The sequence below is a fragment of the Schistocerca gregaria genome, chromosome 11 (genome assembly GCF_023897955.1).
Source record: "Schistocerca gregaria isolate iqSchGreg1 chromosome 11, iqSchGreg1.2, whole genome shotgun sequence".
NCBI lineage: Eukaryota > Metazoa > Arthropoda > Insecta > Orthoptera > Acrididae > Schistocerca > Schistocerca gregaria.
This window is the reverse complement of record NC_064930.1, coordinates 24,509,354-24,536,721: the sequence shown is the minus strand read 5'-3', so window position 1 is coordinate 24,536,721 and position 27,368 is coordinate 24,509,354. Positions and strand designations below refer to the sequence as shown.

General features: G+C 38.2%; 1 protein-coding gene across 2 annotated transcripts in view; it reads right to left on the bottom strand.

Annotated features, from left to right (window-relative positions):
• Positions 1-24,483, bottom strand: part of LOC126295424 (zinc finger protein OZF-like) — a 146,940-nt gene extending 122,457 nt beyond the window's left edge. Inside the window, exon 1 of one of the 2 annotated variants that reach the window (XM_049987908.1) lies at positions 20,230-24,483. The gene's annotated coding sequence lies outside the window, so the exon portion shown is untranslated. Of the gene's footprint in view, positions 1-20,113 lie in introns of both variants that reach the window. The other variant, XM_049987907.1, reaches the window with a different exon arrangement.
• Positions 24,484-27,368: the final 2,885 nt, after the last annotated feature.

Below are 27,368 nucleotides of genomic sequence, written 5' to 3'. Positions count from 1 at the left end.
AGACAGAATACTGCCCATAAGTAAGAAAACCAGAAGAGATGCACCTCTGACTGTAGACGGATTCAATTTCAAGACTGTTGAACACTTCAAGTACCTAGGAAGTCATTTTAGTAATAACAACAGAACAGATGTAGAAATAGCTGCCCGTTTATCGACAGCAAACTAAGACGCTTTTTCGTTTCATCAAAATTCTAAGAAAAAGATCACTTGGCAGTAAGTTCAAAATCCGCTTATATCAATCGACCATTATACCTGTGATGTTATATGGATGTGGAACATTAACATTTAGAAAGGAAGGTGAAGAAAAACTGTTAATATTCGAAAGAAAAGTACTAAGCAAAACATTTGGACCTGTATACAACGAAAAGAACACGGAGTAGAGAATAAGAAGAAATGAAGAATTAAGAGGGCTGTACAAACACAGTAACATCGTCAAAGTGCTCAAGAGGAGAAGGTTGAATTGGACAGGCCATATAGCAAGAGTGACAGAGAATAGACTACCTAGAATGGCATTCGGCAGAACAATAGATGGAACGAGAGGAAGTGGGAGACCCAAAATCAGATGGCGGGATAACATTCGGGAGGATACAACTGGGATCAACAGCAGCAGCAACTGGACAAACAGTGCATTGGACAGGCAGAAGTGGAAGAGGCTCATACAGCAGGCCTATGGTCGATAAGGCCCTTGCCACAAGTAAAGTAAGATAAAAAAAAAGTAAAAGTACAAGTGATGTAGCAGATGGAGTGGACAGGCATAAGGGAAGCTGTTATCATTGGGTGGCTGTAGGAGATACAAGATGAGTTCAACAAAATTTCTAGTTCGTGTGATGAAAAAGTGTGTTACTGCAGACGAGTAAGAAAAACAAGCCTGTAACCTTCAGATACAGTTATTAGTAATGTCACGGCCAACACAGTCACATCGATTAAATATCTAAACGTAATGTTGCAAAGCAATACGAAATCGAATGAGCATGTAAGGACTGTAGTAGGGAAGGCGAATGATCAACTTCGATTTATTGGGAGAATTTTAGGAAAGAGTGGTTCATCCATAAAGGAGACAGTGTACGGGACAATAGTGTGACCAATTCTGAGTACTGTTCGAGTGTCTGGGATCTGCACAAGGTCGAATTAAAGGAAGACATTGAAAATTCAGAGATGGACTGCTAGATTTGTTAACAGTAGGTCTCAACGACACACACAAATATCACAGAGATGCTTAAAAAGTTAAATGCAAATCCCCGGAGGAAAGGCTACGTTCTTTTCGATGAGCACTATTGAGAAAATTTAGAGACCCACCATTTGGGGCTGACTGCAGAAAGATTCTAGTGCCACCGATGTACACTTCACGTAAGGACCACGAAGATAAGACTGGAGGGACCAGGGCTGGTATGCAGGCATGCTGACAGCAGCTTTTCCTTCATTCTGTTTGCTAGTGGACCGGAAAAGAAATGACTAAAAGTGGTGCAGGGTAGATACGGTGGCTTGCGGAGTACGTACATATATGTAGATGTAGCCAGTTACAACATATCGCAGCCCCAGTTTGTGTTTTAATTGTATTCTCTGCTGTCTTCACAAATGTGGAAGTCTGACTAGATCTATACTCGAGTATTGCTCATCAGTGTGGGATCCGTACCAGGTCGGGTTGACAGAGGAGGTAGATAAGATCCAAAGAAGAGTGGCGCCTTTCGTCTCAGGGTCATTTGGTAACTGTGATAGCGTTACGGAGATGTTCAGCAGACCCGAGTGGCAGACTCTGCAAGAGAGGTGCTCTGCATCTCGGTGTCCAGGTTTCGAGAGGGTGCGTTTTTGGATGAGGTATCAAATATATTGCTTCCCCCTACTTATACCTCCCAAGGAGATCACGAACGTAAAATTAGAGAGATTCGAGTGCGCACGGAGGCTTTCTGGCAGTCGCTCTTCCCGCGAACCGTACGCGACTGGAACAGGAAAGGAAGGTAATGACAGTGGCACGTAAAGTGCCCTCCGCCACACACCGTGGCTTGTGGAGTATAAATGTAGATGTAGATGTAGATGTAGGCGATGTGTGGACAGCTTCCACCAACTAATCGAATCAAGTCTGACATGAGTACACTGCTCGACCCACGTTTAAATATTCTCACTTTTAAACACGTTTAAATATACTTGCTTTTAAAAAAATGCTAGAGTAATTTAAGTATTACAGTCGATGAACAAGAATGAAATTTGTTTTATCAAAAGGACAACATTCCAATTAACAGCAATTAATTAATACACAGATACAAATGCGGCGATAACTTAAGAGATAATCTGCCCTAAAAAATTAAGAGTCCATGTTTGTAATTTGTGACTAAAATGCAATATTTATGTGTGTATATGAATCACATCCTGTTTAATTTTCATTTTGGCATTTTTGTAGTGCTTTTCACATCTGTACATCTCTGCCCCATCCACCTCAGCAACAATCCAGTTCAATCAGTGTATTCTAAACACAATTTGCATGTGAAGAGAACCAGCAGATTGTGAGTGTCTACAAATACTATTTTTACCCATTGAATCATACTGAAAATTAACCTTCAGTGTCATCTTAAATTCTACAAATGATAATTGAACCCACATGACACCTTGTAACTATTTATTTATTTATTTACATGTCAAGTTCCGTAGGACCAAATCTGGAACATGTCAGTACATGAAATTACAACATAAAAGTAATAACAGATAAAAATAAAAACACGAAAAAAGTCAACCCATAAGTTTACTCAAACACAATCAGCAAAACAACAAGAACCAGCTTAATTTTTCCAGGAACTCCTCAACAGAATAGAAGGAGTGACCCACGAGGAAACTCTTCGATTTCGATTTGAAAGTGGGTGGATTACTGCTAAGATTTTCGAATTCGAGCAGTAGCTTATTTAAAATGGATGCAGCTGAGTGAAACCCAAATGTTACCAAACTGGTACTCCAGTATTTTCATGTACAGGGGATACGTTAATTAAGCTTTGATCCTTATGTAAGCTAATTTTCAACACCGCAAAAATAAATAGATAAATAAATAAATAAATAAACACAATGAATTCTTGCAGACGAAGAATGATCAGAGTAACCAATAGATAGCTACGGCATATGTCTAACACTACTGAAACTTTTCAGATAGAAATAGCAGTGCACTATGCTGAGAAGATGTGCATGTGCAACTGACTGGCACCTTTTGGACTCAAGAGACAGGTCAAAAGACTGATACAGCAGACCCATGTGTGGGACTATACCAGATGGGACTGACAGGAGATAATGAACATATACACAGAAGAGTGCCAAGAATGGTTTGCTTGACTCGTGGGAATGAAACAGAGAAATGTTGAAAATGTGAATTTGGCACACTTTGGTAGACATATGCTACCTACCCTATGAAAGCCAACTTACAGTAAGCACACAGGCTTTTAAGCAGTCAACATGTAAGTGAAACAGGAAGAGACCCTAATATGTTGTAGAGTATCCTTGCTACGAACTTCACAGTGGTTTGTAGAGTATATATGTGCATAAAAAGTGGAAATGAGTGTACTCAAATTATAATGCAACAGAAGGTGTAGTATACATCACTATTTTGATGTAAATTATATAATTTCTGCTTGATTAATTTATCACTGTTTTAACAACTATAATCCTTGTCAATTTTTGTTGTTGTGGTCTTCAGTCCTGAGACTGGTTTGATGCAGCTTTCCATGCTACTCTATTCTGTGCAAGCTTCTTCATCTTCCAGTACCTACTGCAACCTACATCCTTCTGAATCTGCTTAGTGTATCCATCTCTTGGTCTCCCTCTATGATTTTTACCCTCCACGCTGCCCTCCAATACTAAATTGGTGATTCCTCGATGCCTCAGAACATGCCCTACCAACCGATCCCTTCTCCTGGCCAAGCTGTGCCACAAACTCCTCTTCTCCCCAATTCTATTCAATTCCTCCTCATTAGTTACGTGATGTACCCATCTAGTCTTCAACATTCTTCTGTACCACCACATTTCAAAATCTTGTCTAAACTATTTATCGTCCACATTTCACTTGCATACATGGCTAGACTCCATACAAATACTTTCAGAAACGACTTCCTGACACTGCAATCTATACTCATGTAAACAAATTTCTATCCTTCAGAAACACTTTCCTTCCCATTGCCAGTCTACATTTTATATTCTCTCTACTTCGACCATCATCAGTTACTTTGCTCCCCAAATAGAAAAACTCCTTTACTACTTTAAGTGTCTCATTTCCTAATCTAATTCCCTCAGCATCACTCGACTTAATTCGACCACGTTCCATTATCCTTATTTTGCTTTTGTTGATGTTCATCTTATACCCTCCTTTCAAGACAATGTCCATTCCGTTCAACTGCTCTTCCAGGTCCTTTTCTGTCTCTGACAGAATTACAATGTCATCGGCGAACCTCAAAGTTTTTGCTTCTTCTCCAAGAATTTTAATACCTACTCCAAATTTTTCTTTTGTTTCCTTTACTGCTTGCTCAATATACAGATTGAATAACACCGGGAAGAGGCTACAACCCTGTCTCACTCCTCTCCCAACCACTGCTTCCCTTTCATGCCCCTCGATTCTTATGACTGCCATCTGGTTTCTGGACAAACTGTAAATAGTCTTTCGCTCCCTGTATTTTACCCCTGCCACTTTAAGAAACTGAAAGAGAGTATTCCATTCAACATTGTCGAAGTTTTCTCTAAATCTACAAATGCTAGAAATGTAGGTTTGCCTTTCCTTAATCTTTCTTCAAAGATATGTTGTAGGGTCAGTATTGCCTCACGTGTTCCAACATTACTACGGAATCCAAACTCATCTTCCTCGAGGTCACCTTCTATCAGTTTTTTCATTCGTCTGTAAAGAATTTGTGTTAGTATTTTGCAGCTGTGACTTATTAAACTGATAGTTCGGTAATTTTCACATCTGTCAACACCTGCTTTCTTTGGTATTGGAATTATTATATTCTTCTTGAAGTCTGAGGATATTTCGCATGTCATACATCTTGCTCACCAGATGGTAGAGTTTTGTCAGGACTGACTCTCCCAAGGCTGTCAGTAGTTCTAATAGACAAACAGGTTTCAGGCACTTTCTCTGGCTGAGCCAGATGCAGCTGCCTGCCCTGTTTCAGAGGATCATTCTCAGCCTTCAAGGTCCGGGCAATCGCAGAGGGTGGGCTTATTGGTAGTTGGGAGCTCCAATGTTAGGCGCGTAATGGGGCCCCTTAGGGCTACGGCGGCTAAGGAGGGGAAGAAATCCAGTGTGCACTCTGTGTGCATTCCGGGAGGAGGCATTCCTGATGTGGAAAGAGTCCTTCCGGATGCCATGAAGAGTACAGGGTGCAGCCAGCTGCAGGTGGTGGCACATGTCGGCACTAATGACGTGTGTCGCTTTGGATCTGAGGAAATTCTCTCTAGGTTCCAGTGGCTATCTGATTTGGTGAAGGCTGCCGGTCTTGCTTAGGAGATGAAGGCAGAGCTCACCATCTGCAGCATCGTCGACAGAACCGACTGCGGACATTTGGTGCAGAGCCGGATGGAGGGTCTGAATCAGAGGCTCAGACGGTTTTGCGACCGTGTTGGCTGCAGATTCCTTGACTCACGCCATAGGGTGGTGGGGTTTCGGGTTCCGCTGAATAGGTCAGGAGTTCACTACACTCAGCTGGCGGCTACACGGGCAGCGAAGGCTGTGTGGCGTGGACTGGGCGTTTTTTTAGGTTAGAAGGCCTCGGGAAAGTACGGGGTGGGCTGCAATCTCAAAGGGTGCATGGTAAATACAGGACGTGCTTGGATCAAGGAACAGTCGGAATTGTAGTTGTTAATTGTTGTAGTTGTGCTGGGAAGTCCCTGAGCTTCAAGCACTAATAGAAAGCACAGAAGCTGAAATCGTTATAGGTACAGAAAGCTGGCTAAAGCCTGAAATAAGTTCTGCAGAAATTTTTACAAAGTCTCAGGCGGTGTTCAGAAAGGATAGATTAGGCAGAATTGGTGGTGGAGTGTTTGTGTCTGTCAGTAGTGGTTTATCTTGTAGTGAAGTAGAAGTAGATACTCCGTGCGAATTGGGATGGGTGGAGGTTATACTTAACAGCCGAACCAAGTTAATAATTGGCTCCTTCTACCGACCCCCAGACTCCGATGATATAGTTGCAGAACAGCTCGGAAAAAATTTGAGTCTCGTAACAAATAAATACCCCACTCATACAGTTATAGTTGGTGGGGACTTCAACCTTCCCTCGATATGTTGACAAAAATACTTGTTCACAACTGGTGGTAGGCAGAAAATATCTTCCGAGATTGTCCTAAATGCTTTCTCCGAAAATCACTTCGGGCAGTTAGTCCACGAACCCACGCGAATTGTAAATGGTTGCGAAAACATACTTGACCTCTTAGCCACAAACAATCCAGAGCTGATAGAGAGCATCATGACTGATACAGGGATTAGTGACCACAAGGTCGTTGTAACTAGGCCCAATACCGTTTCTTCCAAATCCACCAGAAACAAAGGCAAAATAATTTTATTTAAAAAAGTTGATAAAGTGTCACTAGAAGCCTTCCTAAGAGACAATCTCCATTCCTTCCGAACTGACTATGCAAATGTAGACGAGATGTTGCTCAAATTCAAAGATATAGTAGCAACAGCATTTGAGAGATTCATACATCATAAATTGGTAAGAGATGGAACGGATCCCCCATGGTACACGAAACAGATCCAAACGCTGTTGCAGAGGCAACGGAAAAAGCATGCGAAGTACAGAAGAACGCGAAATCCCGAAGATTGGCTAAAATTTACAGACGCCCGAAATTTGGCACGGACTTCAATGCGAGATCCCTTTAATAGGTTGCACAACGAAACACTGTCTCGAAATTTGGTAGAAAATCCGAAGAAATTCTGGGCGTATGTAAAGTACACAAGCGCGGCAAGACGCAATCAATACCTTCGCTGCGCAGTGCCGATGGTACTGTTACCAACGACTGTTCCACTAAAGTGGAGTTATTGAACGCAGTTTTCCGAAATTCCTTCACCAGGGAAGACGAATGGAATATTCCAGAATTTGAAACACGAACAGCTGCTAGCATGAGTTTCTTAGAAGTAGATACCTTAGGGGTTGCGAAGTAACTCAAATCGCTTGATACGGGCAAGTCTTCAGGTCCAGATTGTATACCGATTAGGTTCCTTTCAGATTGCGCTGATACAATAGCTCCCTACTTAGCACTCATATACAACTGCTCGCTCATCGATAGATCTGTACCTACAGATTGGAAAATTGCGCAGGTCGCAGGGAGACGAAAACGTAATAGTCATGGGTGACTGGAATTCGTCAGTAGGAAAAGGGTAGTAGGAGTAATCCATCTAACTACAGACCTATATCATTGACGTCGGTTTGCAATAGGGTTTTGGAACATATACTGTATTCAAACATTATGAATCACCTCGAAGGAAACGATCTATTGATACGTAATCAGTGTGGTTTCAGAAAACATCGCTCTTGTGCAATACAGCTAGCTCTTTATTCGCACAAAGTAATGGCCGCTATTGACAGGGGATCTCAAGTTGATTCAATGTTTCTAGATTTCCAGAAAGCTTTTGACACAGTTCCTCACAAGCGACTTCTAATCAAGCTGCGGGCATATGGGGTATCGTCTCAGTTGTGCGACTGGATTCGTGATTTGCTGTCAGGAAGGTCGCAGCTCGTAGTAACAGACGGCAAATTGTCAAGTAAAAGTGAAGTGATATCAGGTGTTCCCCAGGGAAGCGTCCTGGGACCTCTGCTGTTCCTGATCTATATAAATGACCTGGGCGACAATCTGAGCAGTTGTCTTAGGTTGTTCGCAGATGATGCTGTAATTTACCGTCTAGTAAGGTCATCCAAAGACCAGTATCAGTTGCAAAGCGATTTAGAAAAGATTGCTGTATGGTGTGGCAGGTGGCAGTTGACGCTAAATAATGAAAAGTGTGAGGTGATCCACATGAGTTCCAAAAGAAATCTGTTGGAATTCGATTACTCAATAAATAGTACAATTCTCAAGGCTGTCAATTCAACTAAGTACCTGGGTGTTAAAATTACGAACAATTTCAGTTGGAAAGACCACATAGATAATATTGTGGGGAAGGTGAGCCAAAGGTTGCGTTTCATTGGCAGGACACTTAGAAGATGCAACAAGTCCACTAAAGAGACAGGTTACACTACACTCGTTCGTCCTCTGTTAGAATATTACTGAGCGATGTGGGATCCTTACCAGGTGGGATTGACGGAGGACATCGAAAGGGTGCAAAAAATGGCAGCTCGTTTTGTATTATCGTGTAATAGGGGAGAGGGTGTGGCAGATATGATACGCGAGTTGGGATGGAAGTCATTACAGCAAAGACGTTTTTCGTCGCGGCGAGATCTTTTTACGAAATTTCAGTCACATACTTTCTCTTCCGAATGCGAAAATATTTTGTTGAGACCAACCTACATAGGTAGAAATGATCATCAAAATAAAATACGAGAAATCAGAGCTCGAATAGAAAGGTTTAGGTGTTTGTTTTTCCCGCGTGCTGTTAGGGAGTGGAATGGTAGAGAGATAGTATGATTGTGGTTCGATGAACCCTCTGCCAAGCTGCCAAGCACTTAAATGTGAATTGCAGAGTAGTCATGTAGATGTAGAATGTTGTCTACTCCGGGGGCCTTGTTTCGACTCAGTCTTTCAGTGCTCTGTCAAACTCTTCACGCAGTATCGTATCTCCCATTTCATCTTCATCTACATCCTCTTCCATTTCCATAATATTGTCCTGAAGTACATCACCCTTGTATAAACCCTCTATATACCCCTTCCACCTTTCTGCTTTCCCTTGTTTGCTTAGAACTGAGTTTCCATCTGAGCTCTCGATATTCATACAAGTGGCTCTCTTTTCTCCAAAGGTCTCTTTAATTTTCCTGTAGGCAGCTTCTATCTTACCCCTAGTGATATAAGCCTCTACATCCTTACATTTGTCCTCTAGCCATCCCTGCTTAGCCATTTTGCATTTCCTGTCGATCTCATTTTTGAGACGTCTGTATTCCTTTTTGCCCACTTCATTTACTGCATTTTTATGTTTTCTCCTTTCATCAATTAAATTCAATATCCCTTCTGTTACCCAAGCGTGTCTACTAGCCCTCGTCTTTTTACCTATTTGATCCTCTGCTGCCTTCACTATTTCATCCCTCAAAGCTGCCCATTCTTCTTCTACTGTATTTCCTTCCCCCATCCTTGTCAAATGTGATGTTAAACTGCTGCTGTAAATATGTCCCCAAAGCTTGTGTTATACTTTTCAATTTTATCATTGCTCCTGCAGTCGTGTTCTTGCATGGATATGCTAGCAAGTAGTACACAATTTTTGGCTGGCCTCCTAATAGTGCACACTGTCATATATTTGGACAACAGTGAATGATGTTGAATAAACCACAGTAATTCATAACCCACAATATATATATCATATCTCAATGATGTTTTTTTTTTTTTTTTTTTTTTTTTTTTTTGTTGGCACGCCGTATCTCCTGCATTTCTTAGTCAAACTTAATGATTGAGACATTACTTTCAGGCTTTCATTCACCACTAATAATGAAAAATGCACAGTTATTTTAAAATTACTGTTTTCATTACAAAACTTTATTCTAAACTCCTGTTTATACAGCTAATGTAGAAGGTGCTACCTATTAATAATCCGTTTAAGTAACAGGCACAACAGCTATCAGTTGTTTAGATTATTTACGCAACTGTAGTCTGTCACACGATTTCGATCATACACATTAATGTGAAGCATTTAGAGGGTGCCGTCACTCACAATCTAGTTTTGCTATTATGCACAACAGCAGATAGAGTTGTTTACTTTCTATAAGCAAGCACTGTGTACTGCACAAATTACTGAATTACACCAACATACCTAATCAAAGGCAAGTAACATTTACTTTTATAACTAGATTTATTTAACTTTTAATTCAACATTACTTTACAGCACTTTCAATGTTATGTTAAACTCTCCTGATCTCAATACTGTTAATCTACATATTTATTTTTATAGCTTAAATCTTCATTATTATGTCCCAAAACTGATTGTACGACAGTTAATGAATATGTCATTTCCAATTTGTTACTTGGAGAGACAATGGTTTACCTCAATTCTGGTGCCGTCCAACTTGTAGAAATAGATAACGTTCAATTGTACCCCGTAGAATTTTTGAACTTTATAAACCGATCCGGCTTACCACCTCACCAACTGCTTTTCAAGAAAAATGCTATTATTATGTTAATTTGAAATCTTAATGCTAATCTACTATTAATTAATGTTATACAATTAGTGGTAACTCATTTAGTCGAGTACATCAAGTGGAAATGTGTGTACTCAAATTATGATGCAACAGAAGGTGTAGTGTCCATCACTATTTTGATGTAAACTATATAATTTCTGCTTGATTAATTTATCACTGTTGTAACAACTATAATCCTTGTCAAATGTGACGTTAAACTGCTGCTGTAAATATGTCCCTAACATGTTTCCAATAAAACAGTGCTCAACACCGCATTAACCTCACACCTTCCAATACAATCATTCCATTGCAAATGATAAGACAACAATTACCAATATAAGTAGTAATAAAGCATAAGGTCCGACACTTCAAAGGGCAGGTCAGTTATACATGGTTTTTTCTCAAGTTCACACACTCTGTGATATTTATGTTTGTGCTAAAGACACATGCTGCCAAAAAGTAAAGGACAACCACTTATAATTGTTAACATTCTTTTCCAAGAAATTTTGTATAATAAGGAAGCTTAAAAATAAAATTAATCTGACAGAGAGAATCTTTGGTTTTTATACAGGGTGTTAGAAAAAGGTACGGCCAAACTTTCAGGAAACATTCCTCACACACAAATAAAGAAAATATGTTATGTGGATATGTGTCTGGAAACGGTTACTTTCCATGTTAGAGCTCATTTTATTACTTCTCTTCAAATCACATTAATCATGGAATGGAATCACACAGCAACAGAACGTACCAGCATGACTTCAAACACTTTGTTACAGGACATGTTCAAAATGTCCTCCGTTAGCCAGGATACATGCATTCACCCTCCATCGCATGTAATCCCTGATGCGGTGATGCAGCCCTGGAGAATGGCTTATTGGATAACAGCTGTCCACAATACGAGCATGAAGAGTCTCTACATTTGGTACCGGGGTCGCACAGACAAGAGCTTTCAAATGCCCCCATAAATGAAAGTCACGAGGGTTGAGGTCAGGAGAGCGTGGAGGCCGTGGAATTGGTCTGGAATTGGTCCGCCTCTACCAATCCATTGGTCACTGAATCTGTTGTTGAGAAGGGTACGAACACTTCGACTGAAATGTGCAGGAGCTTCATCGTACTTGTAAAGGCACATGTTCTAGCAGCACAGGTAAAGTATCCCGTATGAAATCATGATAACGTGCTCCATTGAGCGAAGGTGGACGATGAAACTAAAATGAGCTCTAACATGGAAATTAAGCGTTTTCGGACACATGTCCACATAACATCTATTCTTTATTTGTGTGTGAGGAATGTTTCCTGAAAGTTTGGCCGTACCTTTTTGTAACACCCTGTATACTTCACAATTAAACATTCGTACATACTGATGTATATTTTTTACAGTGAGAGTAATATTTGTTACAGGTATTCAAAATACATCTTTTACTACTAAATATCTGCGTTTACTCATTTCTCCAATACTAATTTACCTATTAGTAACTGATCAGGATAGAGTGCTAATTATCTGCACGAATCACCTAGTTGTTACTTATTTGTAGTGCACAATGCGACACACCTTGTTGTTGTTGTTGTTGTTGTTGTTGTTGTTGTCTTCAGTCCTGAGACTGGTTTGATGCAGCTCTCCATGCTACTCTACCCTGTGCAAGCTGCTTCATCTCCCTGTACCTACTGCAACCTACATCCTTCTGAATCTGCTTAGTGTATCCATCTCTTGGTCTCCATTTACGATTTTTACCCTCCAAGCTGCCCTCCAATACTAAATTGGTGATCCCTCAATGCCTCACAACATGTCCTACCAACCGATCCCTTCCTCTAGTCAAGTTGTGCCACAAACTTCTCTTCTCCCCAATCCTATTCAATACCTCCTCATTAGTTACTGATCTATCCACCTTATCTTCAGTATTCTTCTGTAGCACCACATTTCGAAAGCTTCTATTCGCTTCTTGTCCAAACTATTTATCATCCATGTTTCACTTCCATACATGGCTACACTCCATACAAATACTTTCAGGAACAACTTCCTGATACATAAATCTATATTCGATGTTAACAAATTTCTCTTCTACAGAAACGCTTTCCTTGCCATTGCCAGTCTACATTTTATATCCTCTCTACTTCAACCATCATCAGTTATCTTACTTCCTAAATAGCAAAACTCCTTTACTACTTTAAGTGTCTCATTTCCCAATCTAATTCCCTCAGCATCACATGATTTAATTTGACTACTTTCCATTATCCTCGTTTTGCTTTTGTTGATGTTCATCTTATATCCTCCTTTCAAGACACTGTCCATTCCGTTCAACTGCTCTTCCAAGTCCTCTGCTGTCTCTGACAGAATTACAATGTCATCGGCAAACCTCAAAGTTTTTACTTCTTTTCCATGAATTTTAATACCTACTCCAAATTTTTCTTTTGTTTCCTTTACTGCTTGCTCAACATTGAATAACATCGGGGAGAGGCTACAAGCCTGTCTCACTCCCTTCCCAACCACTGCTTCCCTTTCATGCCCCTCGACTCTCATAACTGCCATCTGGTTTCTGTACAAATTGTAAATAGCCTTTCGCTCCCTGTATTTTACCCCTGCCACCTTAAGAATTTGAAAGAGAGTATTCCATTCAACATTGTCAAAAGCTTTCTCTAAGTCTACAAATGCTAGAAACGTAGGTTTGCCTTTTCTTAATCTTTCTTCTAAGATAAGTCGTAAGGTCAGTATTGCCTCACATGTTCCAACATTTCTATGGAATCCAAACTGATCCTCCCCGAGGTCCGCATCTACCAGTTTTTCCATTCGTCTGTAAAGAATTCGCGTTAGTATTTTGCAGCTGTGACTTATTAAACTGATAGTTCGGTAATTTTCACATCTGTCAGCACCTGCTTTCTTTGGGATTGGAATTATTATATTCTTCCTGAAGTCTGAGGGTATTTCGCCTGCCTGATACATCTTGCTCACCAGATGGTAGAGTTTTGTCATGATTGGCTCTCCCAAAGCTGTCAGTAGTTCCAATGGAATGTTGTCTACTCAGGGGGCCTTGTTTCGACTCAGGTGTTTCAGTGCTCTGTCAAACTCTTCACGCAGTATCGTAAGTCCCATTTCGTCTTCATCTACATCCTCTTCCATTTCCATAATATTGTCCTCAAGTACATCGCCCTTGTATAAACCTTCTACATACTCCTTCCACCTTTCGGCCTTCCCTTCTTTGCTTAGAACTGGGTTGCCATCTGAGCTCTTAATATTCATACATGTGGTTCTCCCATATGTCTGCTTGTGTCTGTGTATGTGCGGATGGATATGGGTGTGTGTGTGTGTGTGTGTGTGTGTGCGCGAGTGTACACCTGTCCTTTTTTTCCCCTAAGGGAAGTCTTTCCGCTCCAAGGGTTGGAATGACTCCTTACCCTCTCCCTTAAAACCCACATCCTTTCATTTTTCCCTCTCCTTCCCTCTTTCCTGACGAAGCAACTGCCAGTTGCGAAAGCTCGTAATTCTGTGTGTGTGTTTGTGTGTTTTGTTCATGTGCCTGTCTGCCGGCGCTTTCCCGCTTGGTAAGTCTTGGAATCTTTGTTTTTAATATATTTCACATATTCTGCTGCTTAAAGCACCATCTAGTGTTAATCTTCCCCTCCCCAATAATGTTTCCCACTTCTTCAAAAGGAAAATACGATGTCATTCAGAGAAATGGTTCTCTCTCTATAGTGTTTTGAAAGTGGAACTTACGATCTCCCTATACCTGACCTTTTTTGAGATGGAGATAAACAATCAGATAATTAATGAAACTCTATATACAAAATTCCTGGGTCTCTGGGTACTGGGTATACAAACAGTTAAGCTCAAGAAGGTCAGTGTGATCTACTATGTTTTAATGTACCCATACCTCACATATGGAATTGAAGTATGGCAAAAGTAAGAATTTGTAACACTGTAATCAACATATATTTGTAAAGCTGTTCCATTCATTTTAAAATAAAAACAGTACAATAGCTTAATTAAAGATTTACATATTTATAATATTACATGGGACTCTGATTATCAACTGGAAAGGCATAACGCTGAAGATCCAGACAAGAGCCCCTATTATATGAAGGGCACACTTCAAGCCATGCACTTCACGGTGGTTTGCTGCGTCTAGATGTAGGTTTAGAAGTGACAAACTTCCAAAGACTTTAAAAAGCTCATGTGGAATCTGCTTTAGAATGTCTCCACAGGAATTTCTTAGCAATCAGTGTTGTTATAATGTTACAGAATTCCATTCAGAGTAGTCAAAATACTTAGAATGCTTCCAATTCTAACAATAGTATTCATAAGTACCACTAATGTAGTGTTCTTTCTTGTCTGTAATTGCTCCCAAAAATCCTGTATAGGCCTATGCAAAACAAGTAAAGCTAAGCTGAGAAAGCTTTGCACCGAGACACATTTTTCAAATAACGCTTTTGTCGTATTTTTCACAATTCCATTCTATAATGTCCTATGGTATAATCTTCTGGGGAAAGCAACAGGAACACTTCAGAAATAGTGAAATTACCCCTGATATACAGGGTTAATAAAAGATTAGTATTTTATGTTTGTTGAAATAATCAGCAACTAGTAGTAGAAAAGAAATTTTACTTCCTGTACCTGTTTCAGGCACCTAGTGACATCTGCAGGAAGTAAATTTGTCCCAGTTTTGGCACAATTTCTGTACTTCTTCGGTTTCATTATACCAGTTTTGTACAGGTGTTATGAACAACAGCAATACGCAACATACAACTCAATGTTGACACTAGCACATAAGGCGATAATTAAAATCTTCTGAAGAAAGGTGTTAGATGCCTGAAACCAGTAGAGGAAATAAAATTTCCTTTGCAAAACTGGTTGCTGATTATTTCAGCAAGAAGTTACTAAAAATACATGCAGTGCAGTATTTCATTGAGTGTTTCTGGGTATTTAGACTTGGAATTCTTTCATACACACTGTGATAATCACACGGTGACACAGTATGGATGAAAAATTTCCAACAAGGCTCTGCAACTCTCACAAAAGTACACAATGCAGTTACTGAGACAGGAATATAAGAATCCAATATACTTCCTCTCGATGTAAAGGAGGAAATTGATAATGTACAGGTATTCAGAAGGAAGCTATAAACATTCTTCACAGACCAAACTTTTTGCAAAAATAAATGACACTGCTTCTACCTTTAGTGCAGCTTTTAACTAGAACTTTTGACGATTTTGCAATTCATTTTTGAAGTTCACCGTGGCAAAAGAAGTATGATGAATGTTCCTATACATTACAAAATATTAAAAACACAAGTAAACATAAATTTGCATACTCCTTTGTCGACGGTACCTCTTTTCTCTTTTGGTTTACGTACGTCATCCATTAATTGCAAGAACGGAAAACCACATCTTTTCATTTTCATTTCATTTCATTTTATTATCTTCCTGTAAATCATTTACATGATGTAGGAATTGTCACAACAAAGTTTCATACTAGTACAAGTACTACAGACATAATAATGGAATATCACTTTCAAGGCATTTTTTAAAAGTACAAATTTAGACATATAAATTAAAATTTTTTGGCAATAAATTTACACACAATCAAAGTACTCATCTATGTCATAAAAAGTTTTGCTTAAAACGTAATTTTTAAGCTCAGTCTTAAATTTTACTTCATCTATTATTTCCTTCATGTACACTGGCAGAGCATTGTAAAGTTTTATTCCAAAATAACTTACATGCTTTTGGGTTTTTGTTGTCCTTACCCTTTCTACATACAAATTCTTATGAGTTCTAGTATTATAATTATGGCAATACTCATTTGTACGTAGATTTTTCATATGGGCTCTTGTACACAGAATGCTTTTAAAAATATACAGTGATGGTATTGTGAGTATTTGCAGTTCTTTGAAAATGGGCCTACAATGAGTTCTTGGAGAGTTGTGTGTTATGATTAGTATAGCTCTTTTCTGAAGTTTGAAGATATCTGTTAAGCTTGATTTAGTTTTACCCCAGAACACTATGCCGTAAGACACGATGGACTGAAAGTAAGCAAAATACACTAGTCTAGTACAGTCTGTGCTGCATACTCTAGATAATATCCTCAATGCAAAACATGCCGAATTGAGCCTGTGGGATAAGTACTTGAGATGGTCATTCCAGCTTAAGTTTTGATCAATGTGCATGCCCAAAAACTTTGTGGATTGTACACTCTCTATCTTCTTATTCATTAGTTTTAACTGGAGGTCCATATCTTGAGTTGCTTTGCCATACTGTATATAATTTGTTTTATTTAGATTAAGTGTTAACTCATTAGCATTAAACCAATTTTGAATATATTTCAGGACTATATCAGTTGTGGTGGTTAATGATTTTTTATCACCACTTATAATTATGCTAGTGTCATCTGCGAACAACATTATTTTGGTAGAAATATTAGGATTCTTTATGTCATTTATATAAAGCAAGAATAATAAGGGACGAAGAATACTGCCCTGTGGGACACCTATTTCCAATTTCTTTACATCTGAGACCTACTTGATTTTTATGTTCTGCGATGACTTCTACCACCTGAGTTCTATTTTGAAGGTAAGATTCAAACCACTGCTTCACAACTCCCCTTACACCTTTTGCCTCCATCTTGTTTAACAGAATTTTGTGATTTACTGTATCAAAAGCTTTAGATCTAAGTTAATTCCCACTACACATTTTTTAGTGCCGAGACTCCTGACAATCTCTTTGGTATAGGCATGGATACATGATTCTGTGCGGTGGCCCGAGTGAAAGCCATGTTGATTGGAGTTTAGAAGTTTGTGAGCATCTAAGTAATTTATGAGCCTGGTTTTCATTAATTTCTCTAGAATTTTTGAAAATGATTGGAGAAGGGATATTGGTCTATAATTTTCTACCTTGTATGGATCTACTTTTTTAAACAGAGGTCTAACCTTAGAGATTTTCAACCTCTCAGGAAACACACCTCCGCTGAAAGGCAAATTAGCAATATGTGCCAGGGGCCCTTTATAATTTGTTGGGCAACTTTTTTTTATTATTGACACAGGCACTTCATCCACACCTGCAGACATTTTTGATTGTAGACTATTTATCACCTTTAATATTTCATTTTCATTTGTGGGAGTTAACAACATACTACTGTCTACTTTTGGGGCTGTTAATTTCTCATGTTTGGTAAAGTTTTTACTTAATGACACTGGTACACTTAAAAAGTAATTATTAATGTAATTTGTCAGAGTTTCATCTTTTAAGTCAATATTTTCACTGTTTTTGAGTACTATTTCCTGATCCTTGAGGCCCTTACATGTTTCCTTTTTCACAATTTCCCAAATAGTTTTTGATTTATTGCCTGATTTTCTTATTAATTTATCATTACTTAGTAATTTTGCTTTTGTAATTACTTTTATATATATATATATATATATATATATATATATATATATATATATATATATATATATATATATATATATATATCTTTTGTAATTTGTTACATGTTCTTTAAACTTGGGGTCAGTCGAACTTTTCAGTCTATAGTTAAGCATTTTCATGGTCCTGGGGGAATTTCTAATACCTGTTGTGATCCAGGAGTAAGCATGTGTATGCCCATATGTGTTTGTTTTGACAAGTTTCTTAGGAAAGCACATTTCAAAATTCAACATAAACAGGGAAGAAAAAACATTATATGCAGTGTTTGTGCTAGTTTGTAACAGTACTTTGCCCATGATTGGTTAGTCAGTGTATTTATGAAGTGAGTGCAACTATTTGTGGAGAAGGTTCTTTTGTACATTTGTTATGAACTATTTTTGTCACAGGGGCTATGGGAAATTTAAGGATGAGTGCATTGTGATAAGATATTCCTAGCTCAACATTTATTACATCTATATCTATGGCATCTATATTTGTGAATATGTTATCTATGAGACTTTTTGAAGAGTTTGTTATTCTTGTAGGGTTAGTCATATGTGGGTACAAAGGGTTAGTCATATGTGGGTACAAATTGAAGCTCTGTAAAACATTCAGGAACTGATCTTTGGATGCACATTCAGTCAATAAGTTGACATTAAAATCTCCACTTATAATTATTGTTGATTTTTTTATGATGCAACATTTTGAGCAATGCCTCTAAGTTATTTCTAAAAATTTCAGGATCACCACATGGTGATCTGTACACTGACATTATTATTAATTTACTCTTTTGCATATTCAACTGTATTGCTGCAGCCTCAAAATGTTTTTCTTCACTGAAGGATTCAGTTACAGTCATATTTTTAACCTTTACTCCAGGTTTTACATAAATGCAAGAACCACCATGTCTTGTTTCCTTCCTGCAATAATGACTTACTAATTTGTAAGGGGAAATGCAAATATTTTCTATTTCATAACGCATGCACCAATGTTCTTGAATGCAAATACGATCTATACTAGTTTCACTAGCTGCAATCTCAAGTTCTAATATTTTATTTTTAATGCATTGTATGTTAAGGCTCATCATTTTTAAATTATTGAAATTAGATTGAGAGGAGTTTGTACTTATGTTTCGCATTGTTACCGGCTGTTCCTTGCTGAGGCTGGGTACCAAAAATCTTTAAGAATTACACGTTTCCTGCTCCTTGTATTTCTTACCCCTGGACGTGCCACCATACTACTTGTTATCTGTAGTTGTTAACTGCTGTTTCATCACAGAGGTTTGTATACTGCATCCGCGCCACTGGCCTACCTCTTGGTGTTCTCCACCTTTATCTGCTCCCTTCGGTATTGCACGACAACAGATCAATCTTCTTCTCTATGCAAGTGTCAAAAACAGCAGTAATTTTATGTGGTTTTGGTTTTGCACTTCCAGACCCTGAGCTCGTACATTCCATACTCACCCCAATAGAGCGATGCCAAGTGTACAGCGTGCTCTCTTAACCCACTGCATTGTTAACTTGTCACGAAATCACAACTTTGAATATACATTCCACACAGCGCAGCGTTCAAATGCTATAACTGGCTAGAAATATTGTCTCCAAGTAGAGCGACAATCCCACGTATGGCTGTAACCGCGTTTTGAAATACGTTTGCAGAATATTTGGGAAGTACATTTACGACTTGATGAAAAGACACAAACATACTTTCCTTTATTTGTGCGATCAAGGTAAATGTGTGTGCAGTTACTCATTATCTTGCGGACTTGAAGCTTTCACATAATTTTATGTCAGTAAATGAATTTTGACAATTGACCATACATCTAAATCTGACATAAAAAAAGTCGTAACACTTAACAGTCTTCGACATATCCTAATACGCTCCTTGTAAACCAACTGATCATACGTTACATTCATCGACTTGTTCCAGTACGCTCATTATACATCTGATCTAAAGAATCATATAAAAAATCCAGGACACACACACACACACACACACACACACACACACACACTGCCATAGCAATCTCGGATCTTTTTGTGGTGGTGATCGAACACCCTGTCGCCTCTTCACTCACTTCAAAACAGTGAACAACAACCGACACACAACCCAAAACATTATTTTAGTAATGATTATTCGAAATTGTTCGTTGACGTTGCAAGAGCAGCAAAGTTGATAATACACGCTCGACCTAGCAAACAGAATGCTAAAAACCGCCCTTGCCCTTATAAACTACATTTTTGTTTATTTTCTGACAGCCATAACCAATGGGGACAGCATTAACTTATGTCACAACTTAATGAAGCTACATAGAGGAAATTTTAACGAGAGAATATACGCATTTCTATAATTACTGGACAGTTTCTGTTACGACATGGAAAATTAGTTTCAATCTGGCGAAAGAAACACTGCAATGAAGTCGACATTTAACCCAACTTATTAGCTAAAGCACGTACCTAAAGAAGGTAACAGCTGATTTTCCGCTTCTTTTTATGGATCTGTAGGCAACACAGGTAACCATATTTACACAATTTATGTTTTTATTTCGATGAATTATTCTCATACCACTCACGATATTTTCGGCATTTTAATACGCCGGAGCGGAGTACTGAAGTCGCTGGCTTCTCGCTTATGGCGTCAGAAATTCCTTATCTTGGATATAGATACGTCGTCCACAGATTCTAACCGACGCCACCTGTTCGGGGCGTTGAACTAACAACACTTGTGGTCTTGTGGGTGGCTAGACAGTGACTTGTCAGTTGTCACGCTGGCGGTCCTACATTGGATCAGCAGCTGCTGCAAAATGCAAACTAAACTTGAGTTAGGCGTTTCATCCGTTTTTAAGAACCAAGTAACTAAAAATACCGTAAAACGCAAAGCTGCCACGCAGAATATTGTCGCGTGAGTCTTGGCGAAACAGTTGCAGCATCAAGCAGTCTAAACTAAACATTCAAAGCCGGGCGACATTTCTTATTACAGTGTGTCCACCAGTTGCATGAATTCAAATCATTTATTTATATGATATCGTTTTCAAGTCTCGTACGCGTGATTTCATTACATGGAGTGGTTAATGCAATAAGAAGCTTAGGTATTTGCCTGAAATCGTGCCAATAATATTGCTAATAGACTACATGTTGAGAAAATATTTCACGGAACTACGGCACTCGAGAAAAAAATAACATAAGTGCTGTGAAAATGAAGTGGAATCCATTTCAGAACTAACAGTAGTGTTCAGTGAAATAGTGTAACTCGTACACGTGAAAAAGTACTGCTAGCACAATGCAGCGGTTTTACTTCAGGTCCTGCACTGAATAATTTTAAAAAGATTGTAGATTTTGTAGTGATCAATACACATTAAGTTTGTGCTTGTTAATTAATACAAAAAAAGGTTCGTTTTTAATTGTAACTATATATAGATCCTCACTGGGAAATATTAAATTTTTACTCACCGTACTATTGTCAGACAGCAGCAAACCTCAATAGCCTATAGTGATTAAGATGTAGATTTTCTAACGGATTGTGGTAGGAAAACTTATATGGAAACACTATTTGGTTTTTACAGTTTCATTTCAGTAACACGGTTGCATAAAGACAGTAGGGCCCTAATTGATAATGTTTTCTTTGGTGAATATCAAAGCAAGAAAAATGACTATTCACCAAGTAACTAATGTGCTCCCTGATCATGATGCACAGTTAGTTAAGATAAATAACACAGTGCTTTACAGTGTGAATACTCCTTAGTGGAAATCAGTTAGAATAGTTGACTCCAGAACGAATGTTTTTAAGAATAGTTTACAAGTAAAGACCTGGGATGAAATTTATGATGACCCCAATGCTTTCATAAAATTTAGTATGTTGCGTGACAAATTTGTCATTATTTGAAAAGGACATTAGTCACGGATACGAGAGGGATTAAAGTATCTTGAGAAGGGAAAGGTAAATGTATTTCCTGGCAAGAACAAGTAGATATTCTGCAGTAATTTCATGCTACAAAAAATAATAGCTGATCTGGTTTTGTTAGTGTTCCCAATAGAGCACAAAAGATTTGTTTCCATATGATGAGCCTGGTCTTATCTGAAATACGTAATGTATCACTAACTCAAGGCATTTTTCCATAGAGCTACAGTCGTATAAAACTTTCTGAAAGGTGAGGACATTTGTGTATTATGCTAATTCACTGGCAGTTAGCATATTACACAAATGTTCTTGCATTTATTTATGCAAAACTGGTTTATATAACCAAAGATACATGTTTTGATGATGACTTGGGTTCTACTCAAGTAGTTCTGATGATTTATAATACATAAGTAGGAGAACAAATCATGCACCCCATACATTGATTTAACTGTTTTCCCTGATATTTTCTGATACTTTGTCCGATAGTTGTACTTTCATTGTGCTTTAACACTTGATAATGGCCTAAGGCCAAAATCTAGATTGTGAAATAAAACCTATTGTACGGTCAAATGGTGGTTATATCTTTCGGAAAGACTGAAATGTCATTGTCAAACATATAATTAAAAAAGTGGTAATAGAAATGTAAATAACTAGCCTACAGACTTGTTACACTGCTGACATCATTTTCCAAAATTTTTGAGAAGGTGATGCATCCTAGAATAGTATCATACCTTAGCAACCATAATATCCTCAGTAAATCCCAGTTTGGGTTTCAGAAGAGTTTCTGTGCTGAGAATGCTATGTACTTGTTCTCTCACCAAATTTTACAAGCATTAAATAATAAAATAGTGCCAGTTGGTATTTTCTGTGACCTACCTAAGGAATCTGACTGTGTGATTCACAGTATTGTCCTAGATAAATTGAAGTTTTAGGGGACTGGTGGTATAGCCAACCAATGAAAAATATCATATCTAACCAAAAGAATGCAGAAAATTGTATTTCAGAATTTAGCCAATATAGTCCTGGGACATAATTCTGAGTGGGGAAGAATCACATGTAAGGTCCCGAGAGCTCAATCTTACGTCTGCTATTGTTCGTCATATATGTAAACAATATTCCATCTAATACACAAGAAGTAGAATTAGTTCTTTTTGCTGAAGACACTAGTACTGTAATCAATCCAACCATACAAAGAACACCAGAAGAAACAGTAAAAAATGGTTTCTGTGAATGGACACACCCTCAATTTTAAAAATACTCAACATATTAAGTATAGCACATCTAGTAGTAGTTCACCATTGATAAGTGTAACAAATGGTGAGAGAATAATAAATAGGGTGGAAACTTCAGGTTTCTTAGATGTCAGTCAATATTAATGATAGTTTAAACTGGAAAAAGCTTATTTTGGTACTCCTAAAATATCTTAGTTCAACTACATTTGCACTTAGAATCATTGCAAATCTTGGGGAGAGACAAATAAGTATGTTGATATATTTTACATATTTTCATTCAATAATTTTCTGGGGTTACTGAACTTTAAGAAAGAAAATTTTCATTGCTCGTAATCGTACTCTAAGAATAATATTTGGCACTCACACAATCTTCTTATGGACACATTCTTATATCCATTGTTGAAGTTGGGCATTCTGACTACTGCTTCACAGTATATTCATAAAAACTTTTGATCACTTAACCATGATATAAAATGTCTGACAGGCAGCAGAGTAAAATTTGAAAACAAACTGAAAAAGTTTCTCCTTGACAACTACTCCTATTGTGTAGATTAATTTCTATTACTGTAGTATGTTCAATGTGGTGGGTAAGAATTAGTAATTCACATTTGCAAGTGTTAGGGAAGAAGAAGAAGAAGAAGAAAGAGAAACCCGTATAATCTGAGATGGGAATGAAAAAGAACTCATTTTACATTATTAGAATTTATTGTGCAAAATTATCCTGGAACATGAAATAGGACATCCAGAAGGTAGTGGTATAACAAAACAGTTTGTCCCCTGTTTATTTGTACCATCATAGGGAATATTAAAACTGTCCTTATATAACCTATGTGTATGTATATTTAAGTAGTTTATTTTTATTGTATTATGGCAGCAGATCCTATATCATGTCATTATGAGGTGATCCCTGAGATACTAAAAAATAAAATAAGAGCATAGTCATTAAGTGCACATGTGAGCTTGAGGCTCAAAATTACACTGATAATAAATATCAAGTTTGCATGTATAGACTATAAAGATTTAGAACCTAAATGTATTTATTGAAATTCAACATTCTTTCAAAAATGCAACAAATTTAAGTTAATTTTGTAAAGTGTACATAGCACTAAGAGATTTCATCATTAAATCCTTACTGATACATAATGTTTTGGAGGGAATATTCTGTGATGGACCAGGTTTGTTGCTAAAGAAATTTCATTGTTTACAGCGCAGTATTTGCATTGATAATCCCAGTACAGACGTATACTACTTGTTAGTCACACCCACGAAACAATGTGGTAAAAGTCTGTCATAGTTTATACGTAACTGTAAAATAGGTTTACAGAAGCTTCCGATTTCACCTGTCTGCTTTGACCAATGACATCATGAATTTGGCAGAAATGAGCATTCTCAGCATCTCCAAATTACACCACGATCCCAAAACATACAAAATGCCGAACAAAATAAAAAATTTAACATTCCGCTACACCAGCAAAATCCACAAGAATCAGACACTTCCCTCGATCTATCACTGCAATAGTCGATACCACAAAAACAAAAGCTACAACTTCAAAAACTGGAATTTCCCTTGACATATACAGGGTGGTACATTGATAGTGACCGGGCGAAATATCTCCTGAAATAAGCATCAAACGAAAAAAACTACAAACAATGAAACTTGTCTAGCTTGAAGGGTCAAATGGCTCTGAACACTATGGGACTTAACATCTATGGTCATCAGTCCCCTAGCTTGAAGGGGGAAACCAGATGGCGCTATGGTTGGCCCACTAGATGGCGCTGCCATAGATCAAACGGATATGAACAGCGTGTTTTTTTTTTAAGGAACCCCCACTTTTTATTACATATGCATGCTGTAAGTAAAGAAATATGAGTGTTTTAGTTGGACCACTTTTTTCGGTTTGTGATAAATGCCACTGTAATAGTCGCAAACGTATAAGCACGTGGTATCACCCCAACATTCCACCAGTGAGGATGGTATTTGCTTTGTGATACATTACCCGTGTTGGAATGGACTGTTTACCAATTGCGGAAAAGGTCGATATCATGTTGATGTATGGCTATTGTGATCAAAATGCCCAATGGGCGTGTGCTATGTATGCTGCTCGGTATCCTGGACATCATCAAAGAGTCCGGAATGTTGCGTGATACCACGTGCTTATACGTTTGTGACTATTACACTGCCATCTGTCACAAACCAAAAAAAGTGGTCCAACTAAAACATTCATATTTCTTTACGTACTACATGAATATGCAATAAAAATGGGGGTTCCTATTTTTAAAAAACACAGTTGATATCCATTTGACCTATGGCAGTGCCATCTAGCGGGCCAACCATAGCACCATCTGGTTTCCCCCTTCAAACTAGACAAGTTCCATTCTTTGTAGTTTCTTCATTTGACACTTATTTCGTGAGATCTTTGGCTCGGTCACTATCAATGGACCACCCTGTATGGGTCAAACATAGCTGACAATATCAATACATACTGTGAAAATTGGAATCGGACATTCCCTATGACCTATATAGGTCAACCACAGCTGTTCATACAAATGAAAAAAAAAAATGAAAAAAAAAGCAACAGTTACAACTATGAAAACTAAAACTACACACCCCAAAAATCAAACATCCCTACATAAATTAAAACACAATCAATATGCAAAACATCACCACTCTAAAACATTAGACCCAAAAAAAACAATTACTTACCACCAACAAATTCCGGCACTGCATACTATGTTGGCTACTGCCCCCCCCTTACAAACACACAAGAAAAACACATACAAACAAACAAAAAACCTTCCGAACCACCCACAGCGTACCAGCCCCTAAACACCCACGTCACCCAACCCAAACAGAACACCAGCTATAAATAAAAAACCACAAAATAAACAAAAATCAACCACCCCTTACAAATCAAAAACTGCAATAGAAATGGTGCTCTACAATATAACCATAAAACATCCCCCTCACACCTGCAAACCCAACCACCTAAATCCACAACCATTACCCACAACCCTGCTTCTCCCCTCCCCTCCCATACGCACGTACCAAACCCCCTCAACTAACCACCCCCGGCCTCTACATCTTACCCATAACCCTCAGAAAAATACAAACAATACAATAATCCCGAGGGACGCTCTTCTGCCAGCAATACTCATCTAAATGAGATTGCAGGTTAGAAGAGCACCCCTTCCCCCCCCACCTTATGGCTGGTTTAATGGCTCCATAACCCCTCTATTGTATTAATACACGACACAGTTTCAAAATTTTTAAACTGTTAACTATGGTTCACAACTAAATGATCAAAACCCCTCTTCCCCCATCCCCTATAAGATGAAAAAGCATCTGAATCAACAGTACTCCCCTCCTCAAATGCTCTTCAATCGACCCCACTAATTTCCTCTTAGTACGGGCCTCCAAAACCCTGAAAACAGTCAGCATACCCAACCCTTGAAATAACCTTCCCCCACACCCACAAATCAACTGGAGAACTATCTTTCCCATACTTCCTCTTCCAAAACTGCGATTTGTCAGTCTCAACCACCACCCCCAGCCCACCCAACTTACCCTTATACTTAACATACTAACAACACACTTCCCTAAAAAAAAAAAAAAAAAAAAAAAAAAAAAAAAAACCAGTCTAATTCCATTCTCTCACTCACTCCAGTCCCAAGCACACAAAAACTAATCGAGGACCTATAACAGAAGTAGTACATCAGCAAAACGATCTCTCTCACGGCCAACGATGTTATTACGCCGACACCACCACATGTATCCGTTCCTGGTCTGAGATGCCGAAACTCTGGTCGACCTCATGTTCTCGTGGCAAATACTGCGTTTCACAATCTCAGTGATCAGTCCAAATAACTGGGGGAATTTAATAGCAGACAACATGTCCTTCCCCTTGTCTGACCGCAATATAGCAGTTATATTTCATCGTCATATCCGTACATAACAATTTACCACACCATAAACAGTAAATCAATAACATCTAACAAAAAAAAAAAAATAAATAAAAAATAAAAAAAAAAAATAGCTGTACTAACTTGTTTCAGTATGGGTACAAGTACCTTTAAACAGTTCTTTATATGAACCCAACTACTCTTAAGTACTGTTCTTATGGGCCTTTTCTTCAGTTTAAAGATTGAATCCATTTCCTGTGCCTTTGATACCCAGAAAAGAATTCCACAGTTAAGATCTGAATGATAATTGTGGAAGTAGGGGCTGGGGGATCATCTAGAGAAGTTGTGGGAGCATCTGGGGGAAAAAAAGAAAAAAATATATGAGAGAAACAGAAAAAGATGTGGTATGATCGGGTGGGGTGGGGGGGATCCACAAGAAACAATTATTGTATACATTTAGATGCCAGTGTGGTGGGTGGCTGTACTTTAGTCTAAGTTTGTGATTTCAGGGTAAAATTAATTCACCAAAAGTAAATGACACTGGAATATGATGGCTTCTTTTCTGTCATAGCTAATTTTCAATGCACCTGCAGTTACTAAAAGTGACCTTAAACAAGATATGTATGTGTTGATTTGGCATTAAACATATAGCAGATAAAATAAAACCATTTGTCATTATGAT